At 44.6% G+C, this 15,232-nt stretch overlaps 1 protein-coding gene across 1 annotated transcript in view; it reads left to right on the top strand.

Annotated features, from left to right (window-relative positions):
- Positions 1–15,232, top strand: part of SLC2A12 (solute carrier family 2 member 12) — a 128,825-nt gene that overhangs the window by 106,601 nt on the left and 6,992 nt on the right. The gene's annotated exons all lie outside the window — the stretch shown is intronic.

Genomic DNA, 15,232 nt, shown 5'->3' with positions numbered 1-15,232 from the left:
TTACTAGTAATGGCAGCGATCTGCGATTTTTATCGTGACTGCGACATTATGGCGGACAGATCGGACACTTTTGGGGCTATTTTGGGACCATTCACATTTATACAGCGATCAGTGCGATTAAAAATGCACTGATTACTGTGTAAATGTCACTGGCAGTGAAGGGGTTAACCAGTAGGGGGTGCTGCAGGGGTTAAGTGTGTACTAGGGATGTGTTCTAACTGTAGGGGGGATGGGCTATGTGTGACACAACACTGATCACTGCTCCCGATCACAGGGAGCTGTTGTCAGTGTCCTGTCACTAGGAAGAATGGGGAAATGCTTGTTTACATCAGCATTTCTCCCGTTCTTCCTCTTCGTCAGACGATCACGGGTATCCCCGCGGACATCGAGTCGATCACACTCATGGAGCTCGCGGTACGCACGCGCCCACAATGCCGTGTCTTAAAGGGCAACGTACAGGTACATTAATATGCCTGTACTTGCCCTTCTGCCAACGTGTATTGGCGTGAGCCGGTCGGCAAGGGGTTAAATATGTCCCCATAATACATAACAATATAATAAAATAATTATTCCAATATTTTTATCAGAAACAGTTTAAATATGTTACTTGGAATGTATATCCATTATATTCCACCCATAATACCAATGTAAACAAGTAATTATGTGCATATTTGTTTCAGAAATATATTAAATATGTTCGTTGTTAAGTGCATCCATGGTATTTCATCCATAATCCCCATGTAGAACAATAATTATAGCCATATTCCCATAGGCGTGCGCACAGGGTGTGTCAGGTGTGCCTGGGCACACCTTAATGATGCCTTCCTGCGCAGATTGCCCTGATGCTTGGCTGCAGAGAAAGGGACTGTGGAATCTCTGTTCTCAGTCCCTTTCTCTGTCTCAAAAGGGAGACGTCAGGGGTTTATACCTCTGATATTTCTCCAAAGCCTCCCAATGGAGCTCCTAAAAAATGTAATAATAATAATAGAAATAAATTATTGTAAAAAAATAATAAAATTGTACAAAGTTGTATTAAAAAATAAATGACTCAAACCGTCCACTGCCCTACTGACACCAACCTCTGCCCTACTGACATTGTCCACTGCTCCACTACGCGCATGTGTGTTTGAGCTTTGAGGTGCACACCCTTATGCAAGGGGCTGCACACACCTATGCATATTCCTATCATAAACAGGTCAAATATGTTATGTAGGATGTGTGATGATAACATTAACCCCCTAATCCCCTTGTAGAAAAAGAATTATACCAATATTCTTATAAGACACAGGTCAAATGCGGTCCTTGGCATGTGTAACCACAATATTCTACCCTTAATCCCAATGCAGAAAAACAATTATACACATAATCTTTTCAGAAACAGGATAAACATATTGCTTGTTAAGTTTAAAGGATACCTAAAGGTTTGTTATAAAAATCCTATTTTTTTTTTTTTTTTTTTAACAGTTTACCTGTAAAATCCTTTTCTTGGAGTACATCACAGGACACAGAGCCATAGTAATAACTGTATGGGTTATATGGCACCTTCAGGTGATGGACACTGGCACACCCTAAACAGGAAGTTCAATTCCCCATATAACCCCTCCCCTTACCTCCCCTTACCTCAGTTTTGTACCAAAGCAATACACGTGTAACCAGAAAAAGGGGAGGGACCTCTGTGTCCTGTGATGTACTCCAAGAAAAGGATTTTACAGGTAAGCTGTTATAAAAATCCTATTTTTTTTTATCGTACATCACGGACACAGAGCCACAGTAATAACTGTATGGGATGTCCCAGAGCAATGCCACCTGAGGGGAGGGGACACAAATAATAGTAGGGTGCAATCAGACCTGAGGGCCTATACTGCTGCCTGCAGTACACTGCGCCCAAAGGAGATATCCTTGTGCCTTCTTACATCCATCTGATAGAATCTGGTGAATGTATGGACTGAAGACCAAGTTGCGACCTTGCAGATTTGAGCCATGAAGGCTTGGTGATGCACTGCCCACAAAGCACTATAGTCCATGAGGGCCCCACCACCATCTTTACTATTTCTGCATACCAAGATCTTCTGGGCCACGCTGGGGCCACAAGAACTACTGACTTACTTTCCCACTTTATCCTGCGAAGAAGTCGAGGTAGCAGCAGAATAGGAGGGAATGCATAAATCAGTGAGAACTGATCCCATGGGGTCACCAATGCATCTGGATCCCTTGTTCTTGACACAAACTTGTCGACTGTGTTGTTGAACCTGGACGCAAACAGATCTACATCCGGGATCCCCCATCTTTGGTGTTTAGCCAGGAAGATGTCGGGTGAAGGGACCATTCCCCGGGAACAACTGCTGGCGACTTAAGTAGTCTGCCTGCTAGTTCTCTACCCCTGGAATGAAGATTGCCGATATGCATGACACATGTTTTTCTGGGTTAGGATATGGTTTACCTCTCCCTGGGCTGCCTGACTTCTGATGCCCAGTTGGTGATTGATATAAGCCACTGCTGTGGAATTGTAGGATTGAATCCTGACTGGAAAATTCTGCAACCTGAATGTCCAGGCTCTTAGGGCTGGACGCTCTGCCCAAATCTCTAGAATGTTGATGGGCAAGGTCCTTTCGGTTCTGGACCATTTTCTCTGGACAGATGCCTATTCCAGGACTGCTCCCCAACCTGAAAGGCTGGTATCTGTTGTTACCACCTTCCAGGTAACTGGTAAGAAGGATTTCCCCTTCTGCAGATTCTTGGATATCCTCCACCAACTGAGGCTCTGGCGCACTTATGGCGACAAATGCATCATAAAATCTAGTGCTTGAACCTTCTTGTTCCAGGCCGATAGGATACTGTTTTGCAGCAGTCTCAAATGAAACTGAGCAGAGGGAACTGCTTCGAATGAAAACACCATCTTCCCCAACAACCTCATACAAAGGCGAATAGAAGGACCCTTCTTTGCCCTGACCACCTGAACCAGCTCCTTTATGGTGCTGATTTTTGCCTGGGGTAAGAACACCCTCTTCTGGGCTGTATCTATAATCAGACCCAAGTACTCTAATCTTCTTACTGGCTTTAAAGAAGATTTCTCTAGATCGAGGACCCAACCTAGGTATTCCAGGTAGATGACTGTGGTGACCATGCTTTGGTCCAAGTGGGCTACTGACCGGTCTATCAAGAGTAGGTAGTCTAGGTATGCTATTATTGTTATACCTTGAGTCCTTAATCAGGCCAGAGGAAGGGCCAGAAGTTTTGTAAACACCCGAGGTGCAGTAGCTAGACCGAAAGGCAAGGCTACAAACTGAAAATGAAGTTTTTCTACTTTGAAACGCAGATATTTCATTGCATCCTTGATGTCGATTGATGCCAGAAGTTCTCCTCCTTGTAGGATGGAGACTACTGATTGGATTGATTACATGCGAAAAGAGCGAATCTTCAGGAACCGGTTTAGATCTTTGAGATCTGGAATCCCCATTTGGTTTTGGCACCGTGAAAAGGTTTGAATAAAACCACAACCCCTGCTCTTCCATGGGGACTACCATAATCACTTTTTGCGAAAAAAGTCTGTCTAATGCTAGAAAGAGAGACTTCTTTTTCTCTGGATCTTTGGGGACATTTGACCTGAGGAAACGAGGAGACAGGAATTCTCAGAACTCTAGTTTGTAACCTAGAGCTATTGTGGAGACCACCCATCTGTCTCAAAATTCTTCCTGCCAGACCTTTGAGAACTGCAGAAGTCTTCCCCCACTCAAGCGAGCGGGGCACCCCTTCATAAAGAGCGTTCTGTCTTACCTCTTGAACCTGACGGTGGAGGCCGTCGCGAATGCCTGGTGGCTGATTCCCCTGCCACTGGAGAAAGAGCCTATTTAAATGAGGGATGTTTACTCTTTTTCTTAACTGGCAAAAGGGTACTTTTCCCACTTGATATTTTTTGGATAGATTTGTCCAAATCCTCCCCAAACAGCTTTTCACCGCGGAAAGGAAAACCAGCCAGGAGCTTTTTGCATGGCGCTTCGGCTGACCAACTTTTCAACCATAAGATTCTACGCATATGTACCAACCCAAGCGTAAGGCGAGAGGCTCGAGGAATAGAATCTCTGATTGCATCAATTGCAAAAAACAAAGCCGCTGGCAGCTCGGCTAACTCCTGGGCCTGCTGTTCAGGGAACACCTTGAGCACCTGTTTCAAATGGTCTCTCGAGGATTGACATACCCCAATTGCCGCCACTGCAGGTTGAGCCACTGAACCTGCCAAGAAGAAAATGTTTTTTAACAGGAATTCCAATTTTTTATTAGTTGGATCTCTAAGCATTTGAGCATTGTCAACCAGACAAGTCAAACTTTTATTCACAGAGGATATAGCAGCGTTAATTGCTGGTATACTCCACATCTTAGAAAAATTTTCCTCCATAGGAAAAGTGTTGAAAACTTTTTAGGAGGGAAAAATTAGGATTTTATTAACAGCTTACATGTAAAATCCTTTTCTTGGAGTACATCACGGTACACAGAGCCACAGTAATTACTGTATGGGTTATATGGCACCTTCAGGTGATGGACACTGGCACACCCTAGACAGGAAGTTCAATTCCCCATATAACCCCTCCCCTTACTGGAAGTACCTCCGTTTTGTAGGAAAGCAATACATGAGTCACCAAAGAGGGGAGGGACCTTTGTGTCCTGTGATGTACTTCAAGAAAAGAATTTTACAGGGAAGCTGTTATAAAAATCTTATTTTCTTTATCGTACATCACGGGACACAGAGCCACAGTAATTACTGTAAGGGATGTCCCAGAGCAATGCCACCTGAGGGGACACAAACAAATGTAGGGTGCAATCAGACCTGAGGACCTATACTGCTGCCTGCAGTACACTGCGCCCAAAGGCGATATCCTCGTGCCTTCTTACATCCACCTGATAGAATCTGGTGAATGTATGGACTGAAGACCAAGTTGCGACCTTGCAGATTTGAGCCATGAAGGCTTGGTGATGCACTGCCCACAAAGCACTAACAGCCCTGGTGGAGTGCGCTTTGATTTGAAAAGGTGGAACTTTCCTCTTCAAACCATAAGCTTGAATAATTACTTGCCGAATCCATTTGGCAATAGTGGATTCTTTTCTTCCTTTTTTGGATTTTTTCTTCCTTAGAACAGGGTTCTTGAAAAAATTTAAGGTAAAACAATATCCTGGTTTAGGTGAAAACCTTAAACCACCTTTGGCAGAAAGCTAGGATGAGGATGCAATACTACTCTATCCTTGTGAATGATTAAACATGGCTCTTCACAAGAAAGAGCCGCCAACTCTGATACCCTTCTTGCGGAAGAAATGGCTACCAGAAAAACTAGCTTCTTTGTCAAAAGGACTAAAGGAATATGTTGTATCAGCTTAAAAGGCTGTTTCTGTAACGCCAATAGAACTAAATTCAAGTCCCAAGGGTTCAGGGGTGCTCTAACCAGTGGATTAAGCCGCGTTACCCCCTGTATAAAGCTTCAGACCAAAGAATGCGAACCAAGCGGACGTTGAAACAATACCGATAAGACCGAGACTTGGCCCTTTATAGTACTCAAGGCCAGTTTCATCTCTAACCCAATCTTCAGAAAGGCAAAGATTCTACCTATGACATACTTTCTAGGATGCCAACCCCTGGATTCACACCAGGAAACATATGCCTTCCACACTCTATAATAAATTACTCTGGAAGCTGGCTTCCTTGCATTAATCAAAGTAGATATCACTGAGCCTGAAAGCCCACGATTCTTCAGAATGTGAGTTTCAACAGCCAAACCGTTAAATTTAGCGTTTGTAAAGTAGGATGAAACACTGGTCCCTGCGATAGCAGGTCTGGACGTGGTGGTAGGGGCCATGGGGCCCCAACCACCATCTTTACTATTTCTGCATACCAAGATCTTCTGGGCCACGCTGGGGCCACAAGAACTATCGACTTATTTGCCTGCTTGATCCTGCGAAGAAGTCGAAGTAGCAGCAGAATAGGAGGGAATGCATAAATCAATGAGAACTGATCCCATGGGGTCACCAACGCATCTGTTCCGCATGCGAGTGGATCCCTTGTTCTTGACACAAAGCCGTCGATTTTGTTGTTGAACCTAGACGCAAACAGATCTACGTCCGGGATCCCCATCTTTGGCATATAGCCAGGAAGATGTCGGGGTGAAGGGATCATTCCCCTGGGAACAACTGCTGGCAACTTAAGTAATTCGCCTGCCAGTTCTCTACTCCTGGAATTAAGATTGCCGATATAGACGGCACATGCTTTTCTGCCCAGGTTAGGCTCTGGTTTACCTCTCCCTGGGCTGCCTGACTTCTGGTGCCCCCCTGGTGATTTATATACTGTATATACTCGAGTATAAGCTGACCTGAATATAAACCGAGGCACCTACTTTTACCACAAAAAAATGGGAAAATTTATTGACTCGAGTATAAGCCTAGGATGAGAATGCAGCAGCTACTGTAAGTGGAAAAGAGGGTCAACAATGCCCATTTGCAGCTTCACTGTGCCCATTTGCATGCCTCAGCCTCACTGTGTCCTCACTGTGTCCATCTCACTGTGTCCATCTGCATGCCTCAGCCTCACTGTGCCCATCTGCATGCCTCAGCCTCATGTCTCAGCCTCACTGTGCCCATCTACATGCCTCAACCTCATGCCTCAGCCTCACTGTGCCCATCCGCATGCCTCAGCCTCACTGTGCCTCAAGTACCTTGATCTGCATTGCGAAAAGAGTGAATTTTCAGGAACCAGTTTAGATCTTTGAGATCTAGAATGGGCCTTACATCTTCATTTGCTTTTGGCACCGTGAAAAGGTTTGAACAAAACCCCAACCCCTGCTCTTCCATGGGGACCATCATGACCACTTTTTGTGACAAAAGTCGGTCTAACACTAGAAAGAGAGATGTCTTTTTCTCTGGATCTTTGGGGACATTTGACCTGAGGAAACGAGGAGGAATTCTCGAAACTCTAGTTTGTAACCTAGAGCTATTGTGGAGACCACCCACCTGTCTTGAAATTCTTCCTGCCAGACCCTTGAGAACTGCAGAAGTCTTCCCCCCACTCGAACGAGCGGGGGGCGCCCCTTCATAAAAAGGCTTTAGCATTTTGTCTTGTGGGTTTCCTCCCCCAGGATTTCTTTTGTCCCTGGGTGTTGACCCAAGGTTTACCTCTTGAACCTGACGGTGGAGGCCGTCGTGACTGCCTGGAGGCTGATGCCCCTGGCACTTGAGAAAGAGCCCATTTAATGAGGGACGTTTACTCCTTTTCTTAACTGGCAAAAGGGTACTTTTCCCACTTGATATTTTTTGGAAATATTTTTGTCCAAATCAACCCCAAACAGCTTTTCACCACGGAAAGGAAAACCAGCCAAGAGCTTTTTGCATGGCGCTTCAGCCGACCAACTTTTTAACCATAAGATTCTACGCATATGGACCAACCCAAGCGTAAGGCAAGAGGTTTGAAGAATAGAATCTCTGATTGCGTCAATTGCAAAACACAAAGCTGCTGGCAGCTCAGCTAACTCCTGGGCCTGCTGTTCATGGAAAACCTTGAGCACCTGTTTCAAATGGTCTTTCAAGGATTGACATACCCCAATTGCCGCCACTGCAGGTTGAGCCACTGAACCTGCCAAGGAAAACAATATCTTTTAACAGGAATTCCAATCTCTTATCAGTTGGATCCGTAAGCATTTGCGCATTGTCAACTGGACAAGTCAAACTTTTATTCACAGAGGATAAAGCAGCATCAGATGCTGGTATACTCCACTTCTTAGTGAATTTTTCCTCCATAGTATAAAGTGTTAAGCATTTTTTCCCTCCTAAAAATGTTTTTATCTGGGTGACCCCACTCAGAATACAGTATATAAGCTTTTCCAGCAATGAATGTACAGGAAAGGTACGCAAGGCTTTAGTGAACCCAAACAAGAAGTGGGCTCTTCAACCGACTCAGTTAAGGGTAGCTTAATTGTGGAGTGGACAATTTCAGTAAGAGAATGCACCAGCAACTTCTCAGCATGTGAAGCTGAAGAAGGTCCTTCCCCACTTGATCCCTCAGAAGAGGAGTCAGTCTCTCTGTGGGCCCCTGAGGGGGATTCATTTTCCCCCTCCCACTGTTCCTCTGTTTGAGGATTCTGGGTGGTAGAAGGGGACCTAATGCTCTTTCTTCCACTCTGTGAAGATGCGATTAAATTCGCTAACCTTTCCTCTAATCCACTGAGAGTTGAAGAAAAAACCTCCTCAGTTACATAGACAGGGGCTGAAGTGTCAGAAGCAATTGCAGCCCCTGACGACCCCGATGGCTCACTCTGACCAGCCTCCCTAGATCTTTCAGGGGGGGATGGTGTTGCAGAGGGGGGTCCTTAGGGTGACCCCTTTATGCCCTTATTTTTTGCGGTATATGTACCATTTCCTCTGGTTATGGTGCTGAGCACAAACGCAGAGGTACAGCCAAGAAAATGCACCTACTGCTGAGCAAAGTGCAGCAACTGCCACTGCTATTAAGCTCAGCATTATGCAAAGAAAATGTATTCTGGGAATGCCTGTGTCAACCAACACTCACATGCGACCCGTCTGCTGTGTGTCCCTCCTTTAGCTGTATGCACCTGAAAAAAGGTGCACTTTATAGCTACACAGCCCACGTTGTGGGCGCTGAAGCACGCCAACGCTGCTAAGCCCCGCCCCCTTCCTACGACCACCCACCGCGCCCACCTCATCTTTTTCAAAGATACAGCTTCCCCATGCGAGCGGGCTCTGATCCGCAGGATCGTATATGGAGGAGGGCTGGGGTGGAGGAGAGCCGCGGGATGGAGGACCACTGTAATGGCGGTGGGAGAGGCACGGCACACCGCTGACTGAGCCACGCTCCCTCTGCCTTCAGGGGTAAAGCTGTCTGGCTGGAGGAAGCATGCAGCTTGAGACAGAGGCGAGACTGACAAGCATGGAATCAGGTATGTGCTCTTGACAGCTCCCAGGGGTGACTATAGGCATGACAACATTTACTTTAAAGGAGAAATACCCACAAGAATTAGAAAAATTCCTTAGGAATCTCCCTTACCTTATCCAGCTGCAGGGTTCTGTGGTAACCCAATCTTCACCCCTCACGGTGGGCTCAGTTAAACCTTCAGGGACCGGGGCCCCCTTTTTATTAGGGGATCCACAGCCCTGGGCCTGTAAAAAGCACCCCACCAGGAATATGGCTGAAAAAAACAAAACTGGATCCCAGGGTCCAGCTCTCTAAAAAGAGAAGCGTTACAGGTAAAACCTTGTTTCTTTGTACAAGAGGCCCGGGTACCATTCAATTCGGTCTGGAAAAGACACTTTGAATGGATCCGTTTGCATGACTTGCCCCAGTAGGGAATATTCCAGCAGAGCACAGCACAGCACATCTTTACTTGTGACCAACACCTAAGATACTGGCGAAAAAACTGAGGTACTCCCAGTAAGGAGAGGGGTTATATGGGGAATTGAACTTCCTGTCTAGGGTATGCCAGTGTCCATCACCTGAAAGTGCCATATAACCCATACAGTAATTACTGTGGCTCTGTGCCCCATGATGTACGATAAAGAAAATGCTTATCTGGGTGATCTCACTCAGAATACATAAGCTTTTCTAGTAATGAATGGACAGGAAAGGCACGCAAGGCTTGAGGAGGCGTTAGTGAACCCAAACAGGAAGTGGGCTCTTCAACCGACTCTGTTAAGGGTAACTTAAATGTGGAGCAGACCATTTCAGTAAGAGAATGCACCAGCAACTTCTCAGCATGTGAAGTGGAAGAAGATCCTTCTCCACTTGATCCCTCAGAAGAGGAATCATCAGGGTCTTCACGGTCCCCTGAGGGGGATTCATCTTCCCCCTCCCACTGTTCCTCTGTTTGAGGATCCTGGGTGGTAGAAGGGGACCTAATGCGTTTTCTTCCACTCTGTGAAGATGCAATTAAAGCCACTAATCTTTCTTCCAATCCACTCATAGCTGAGGAGAAAACCTGCTCAGTTATATAGACGGGCTGAAGTGTCGGAAGCAATTGCAGCCCCTGATGACCCTGATGGCTCACTCTGACCAGCCTCCCTAGGTCTTTCAGGGGTGGGTGGTGTTGTAGAGGGAGGGTCCTTAGGGCCCTTAGGGTGACCCCTTTGTGCCCTTGGTTTTGTGGTATTTGTACCACCCCCTCTGGTCATAGTGCTAAGCACAAATGCAGAGGTACTACTAAAAAAAAATGCACCCACTGCTGAGCAATAGCCCACTCACTGCCGCTGCTATTAAGCTCAGCCTGATGCTTAAGTAAACGTGCCTGGGAATGCCTGTGTCACCCACACTCACATGCCACCCACCCGCTGTGTGTCCCTCCTTCAGCTGTATGCACCTGAAAAAAGGTGCATTTAATAGCTACACAGCCCGCGTTGTGGACCCTGAAGCACGCCAATGCTGCTAAGCCCCGCCCCTTCCTCCGACCATCCACCGCGCCCCCCTCCATTTATTTAAAAATAGACTGTTTTCCCGCGTGAGCGGGCTCCAATCCGACCGGATCGCATGGAGGAGGGCTGGGGTGGAGGAGAGGAGGAGAGCTGCTGATGGGAACCATTGAAATGGTGGCGGGAGCGGCACAGCACACCGACGACTGAGGCCATGCTCCCTCTGCCTCCTGGAGTGAAGCTATCCAGGTGGGGGGACATTCCAAGGAGAAAAAAACCCCTTCTCACGTCTTACCTGGAGCTTGGGCCGGAGGAAGCATGCAGTTTGTGACACAGAGCGTGACTGACAAGCATGGAATCAGGTACATGCTCTTGACAGCCCCCTGTGGTGACTATAGGCATGACAACATTTACTTTAAAGGAGAAAACCCACAAGAATTAGAAAAAATCATTTGGAATCACCCTTACCTTATCCAGCTGCAGGGTTCTGTGGTAACAGACCCAATCTTCACCTCTCATGGCGGGCTCCGTTAAAAAACCTTTAGGGACTGGGGCCCCCTTTTTATTGGGGGATCCACAGCCCTGGGCCTGTAAAGCACCCCACCAGGAATATGGCTGAAAAAAAAAAATACTGGATCCTGGGGTCCAGCTCTCTAAAAAGAGAAGCATTACAGGCAAACCTTATTTCTTCGGACACGAGGCCCGGGTACCATTCAATTCGGCCTGGAAAAGACACTTTGAATGGATCCGGTTGCGTAGCTTGCCCCAGCAAGGAATATTCCAACGGAGCTCAGCACAGCATGTCTTTACTCGTGACCAACACCTAAGACACTGGCGAAAAAACTGAGGTACTCCCAGTAAGGGGAGGGGTTATATGGGGAATTGAACTTCCTGTTTAGGGTGTGCTAGTGTCCATCACCTGAAGGTGCCATATAACCCCATACATTTATTACTGTGGCTCTGTGTCCCATGATGTATGATAAAGAAACAAACATGTCATACTTACCTCCTATGTGCAGTTGGTTTTGCACAGAGTGGCCCCTGATCCTCCTCTTCTGGGGTCCCTCATCAGTGCTACTGGCTCCTCCTCCTCTCAAGTGCTACTCTCCCTCAGGGCACTCGTGCGGGTGCTCTCCCATGTCCTGCTGTTGTGTCTATTGACACAGACAGCAGGACTCGGCCCCACCCCCAGCACTCACGTCATTGGATTTGCATGACAGCAGCTGGAGCCAATGGCTGCGCTGCTATCAATCAATCCAATCAGGACCGAAGACACCGGCTTGAGCTGGTGTGCTCGTCCACGTCACTGGAAAAAACGAGTTCAGGTAAGTAAAAGGGGGGCTCTGGGGGGCTGCTGCATCACAGGAGGTTTTTCACCTTAATGCATAGAATGCATTAAGGTGAAAAACCTCAAGGGTTTACAACCCCTTTAAGCATGAGATTTCCCTCCTTAATACCCATATAAAAAAGTAATTGTACCCATATTCTTACAAAAATCCGGTCAAATGTGACTTTTGCAGGCAAGCTCAATTCCTATCACCCGATACCCAGGACATGCAGTTCTGGGCGCTAGGCAAGAATTTTTTCTTTTATTTTTTACATTTAGCCCTGCAAGCAGCAAGGTTTAGAGCCGACGGTCGGCTCTTTTGTAAAAGCAATCCAAGCAGCTAACTAGCCACTTGATCGCTTTTACAAGCAGCGCAAGGGGATATCCCTCCCCTCCCGCTGCCTTCAGTGGGCTGTCCTGACACTTGATCGACCAGCCAGCGCTTCCACCGGCTGATCACAGAGCCGGACAAAGACCAGAACAGCTCTGTCCGCCTCTATGATATAGGAAACATGAAGTGATTAGCATACATTACTTCTGATTTCCCCAGAGCCGGTTTTAAAAATGGAAAGCATTTGATCACACTGATTTTGGTGGGATCAAATGCTTTTAAGGACATTGGAGAGATCTGGGGTATGTTTACATTCTTTGTGACAGCAATAAAAGTGATAAAAAAATAAAACAAAATTTAAAGCGACCGTGTAAAAGAAAAGAAAATAATGAAGAAATTTAAAGCACCCCCATCCCGCATGCTCGTGCGCAAAGGCAAATGCACACGTCGGTGCTGCACACACACAAGCAACAACTCAGACATCACATCAGGTATCACTACGAACGTCAGATCATGGACAGTAATGCTCTGTACACACAATAGGATTTTCTGACAACAAATGTTGGATGTGGGCTTGTTGTCGGAAAGTCTGACCATGTGTATGCTCCATAGAACATTCGTTGTCGGAATTTTCGCCAACAAATGTTTGAGAGCAGGTTCTCAAATTTTCCGACAACAAAATTCGTTGTCGGAAATTCTGAGCGTGTGTACACAATTCCGCCGCACAAAAGTCCACGCATGCTTTGAATCAAGCAGAAGAGCCGCATTGAACTTCATTTTTCTTGGCTCGTCATACGTGTTGTACGTCACCGCGTTCTTGACGTTCGGAATTTCCGAAAACATTTGTGTGACCGTGTGTATGCAAGACAAGTTTGAGCCAAATCCTTCGGAAAAAGATCCACGGTTTTGTTGGAAAATCCTATCATGTGTACAGGGCATAATTCTAGCACCGAACCTCCTGTGTAAATCTAAAGTGGTAACCTGTAAAGGCTTTTAAAGCATTCCCTATGGCTAATAACATTTACGCTGTTTATTGCCATTGCACCGGCATGCGCAATTTTAAAGCATGACATGTTTGGTATCTATTTACACTGCGTAACATTATCTTTTATATATTATCAAAAATATGGTTATATATTGTGTTTTTTTCATTTAAAAAGTATATTTGTTCCCAAAAAAAAAATTGAGCTTGAAAAACTGCTGTGCAAAAATACCATGTGACTCCGGAGCGGCTCACAGCAGGGGTCCGGTGCGTCCCTATTCACCTCTTCAGGTCTGATTTCAGCCCAAATTTTTGGCTGAATTTGGACCAGAAGACGCACAGGACCCCAGTGCAATTCGCACCGGAGCCGTTCCGGAGATATGTGAACCGGCTTCATAGTGAGCTGGTCACAGTCTTCTGCTATGTGAATTAGATGTGGGGAATCCCACATCCAATTCACAACCGTGTGAACCCAACCGGAGGGTTCTAAGGAACTTTCTAGCAAAAAAAAAAAATTTAAAGTTTTTAGGTTGCCATAAAAACCCCTTTTGTTTTCAAAAGCCCCAGACATTCCTAAAAGCACCTCTAATAAACATCAACCCTTCATATTTTTCATCCTAGTAAAAATTATTTTCAATTGTAATGAGGGACAATCAAAAATTGTGTAATCATGATATTCTTCCCATAATCTCCTTATAGAAAAACAATTATACCTATATTCTTATCAGAAATTGGTTAACTATATTCCTAGATATGTTTAACCATGACATTCCACCCATGAAGAAAAAAAATGATGTGCATATTCTTATCAGAAATAGGTTAAACATGATATTCCACCCATAATCCCCCTAAAAAACAATAATTCCTAGGGGAAACAGGTCAAATGTATTAAATAGGATGTGTAGCTATGACATTCCACCCATAATCCCCATGTAGAACAATATTTATACCCATATTCCTATCAGAAATAGGTTAAATATGTTCCTAGGTATGATTATCTACAATATTCCACCCATAATCCCATGTAGAAAAATAATTATATGCAAATTCTTAAAATAAATAGGTTAAATATGTTCCTAGGTATGTTTAACTACAATATTCAACCCATAATCCCCATGTAGAAAAATAATTATATGCATATTCTTATCAGAAATGGGTTAAATATGATCCTATGTATGTTTTACTACAATATTCCACTCATAATCCCCATGTATAAGAATGATTATATGCAAAATCTTAAAAGAAATAGGTTAAATACATTCCTATGTATATTTAACTACAATATTCCACCCATAATCCCCATGTAGAAAAATAATTATATGCATATTCCTATCAGAAATGGGTTAAATATGTTCCTAGGTATGTTTAACTACAATATTCCGCCCATAATCCCCATGTAGAAAAATAATTATATGCATATTCTTATCAGAAATAGGTTAAATATGTTAATTGTTTGGTGTTAACATGATATTCCTCCCATAATCCCCAAGAAAAATAATAATTCTACCCATATGTCCATCAAAAACAAGTCAAATGTAATTTTTCCATTACTTCTGTATAATTTACTATGATCCTGTTGTACAGCTGCATATACATCAGCAAGTGAACAGTTAGGTTCCATGCACACTGGACTTAAAAAACGTTGATTCTACAGGCGTTTGACATTTTTTTCACCTGCGTCTAGAAGCACTTCTATTGTGTTCTATGTGTCTTTGCACATTATGACTACTACAGGCATTTTCTGTCAGGGACGTTCAGAGGCAGGAGAAAAAACCCTTCTCTATCGCGTTTTCTGGAGAAGATTAGGAGCTGTAAAAACATTAGTCTCTCCTAAACTCCTCTTATCTCTTCTGAAGATCAAGTTTCAACGCTTTTTAGTAAAAATGCAATGCAGTGTGAAATGCATTCTGGTTATTTTGGGAGTAAAACTTTCGCAGAGGGGCATGTAGTGCAAAAAACGCCTATAAACTAAAATGCTTAAACTCTCATAGACTCACCTAAACTTTGTACAATATGTTTTCTATTTGTGTCTTTTATGCCACGTTTTTTAAGCTAAAAACGTTGACGTTTTTTCTGCTCCTAGTGTGCATGGAGCCTGAAACATTAGCAACTGCTTCTTGCAACATTGTATCAAGCACTGCAGGAAAGACTAACATAATTTGAGAAACAACAGTCATTACCATTTATATATGTGTACAAA

Source organism: Aquarana catesbeiana, linkage group LG04, assembly GCF_042186555.1.
Source record: "Aquarana catesbeiana isolate 2022-GZ linkage group LG04, ASM4218655v1, whole genome shotgun sequence".
NCBI classification, from domain to species: Eukaryota; Metazoa; Chordata; class Amphibia; order Anura; family Ranidae; genus Aquarana; species Aquarana catesbeiana.
Note: the sequence above shows the minus strand (reverse complement) of the source record. Positions and strands in the feature narration are given on the sequence as shown.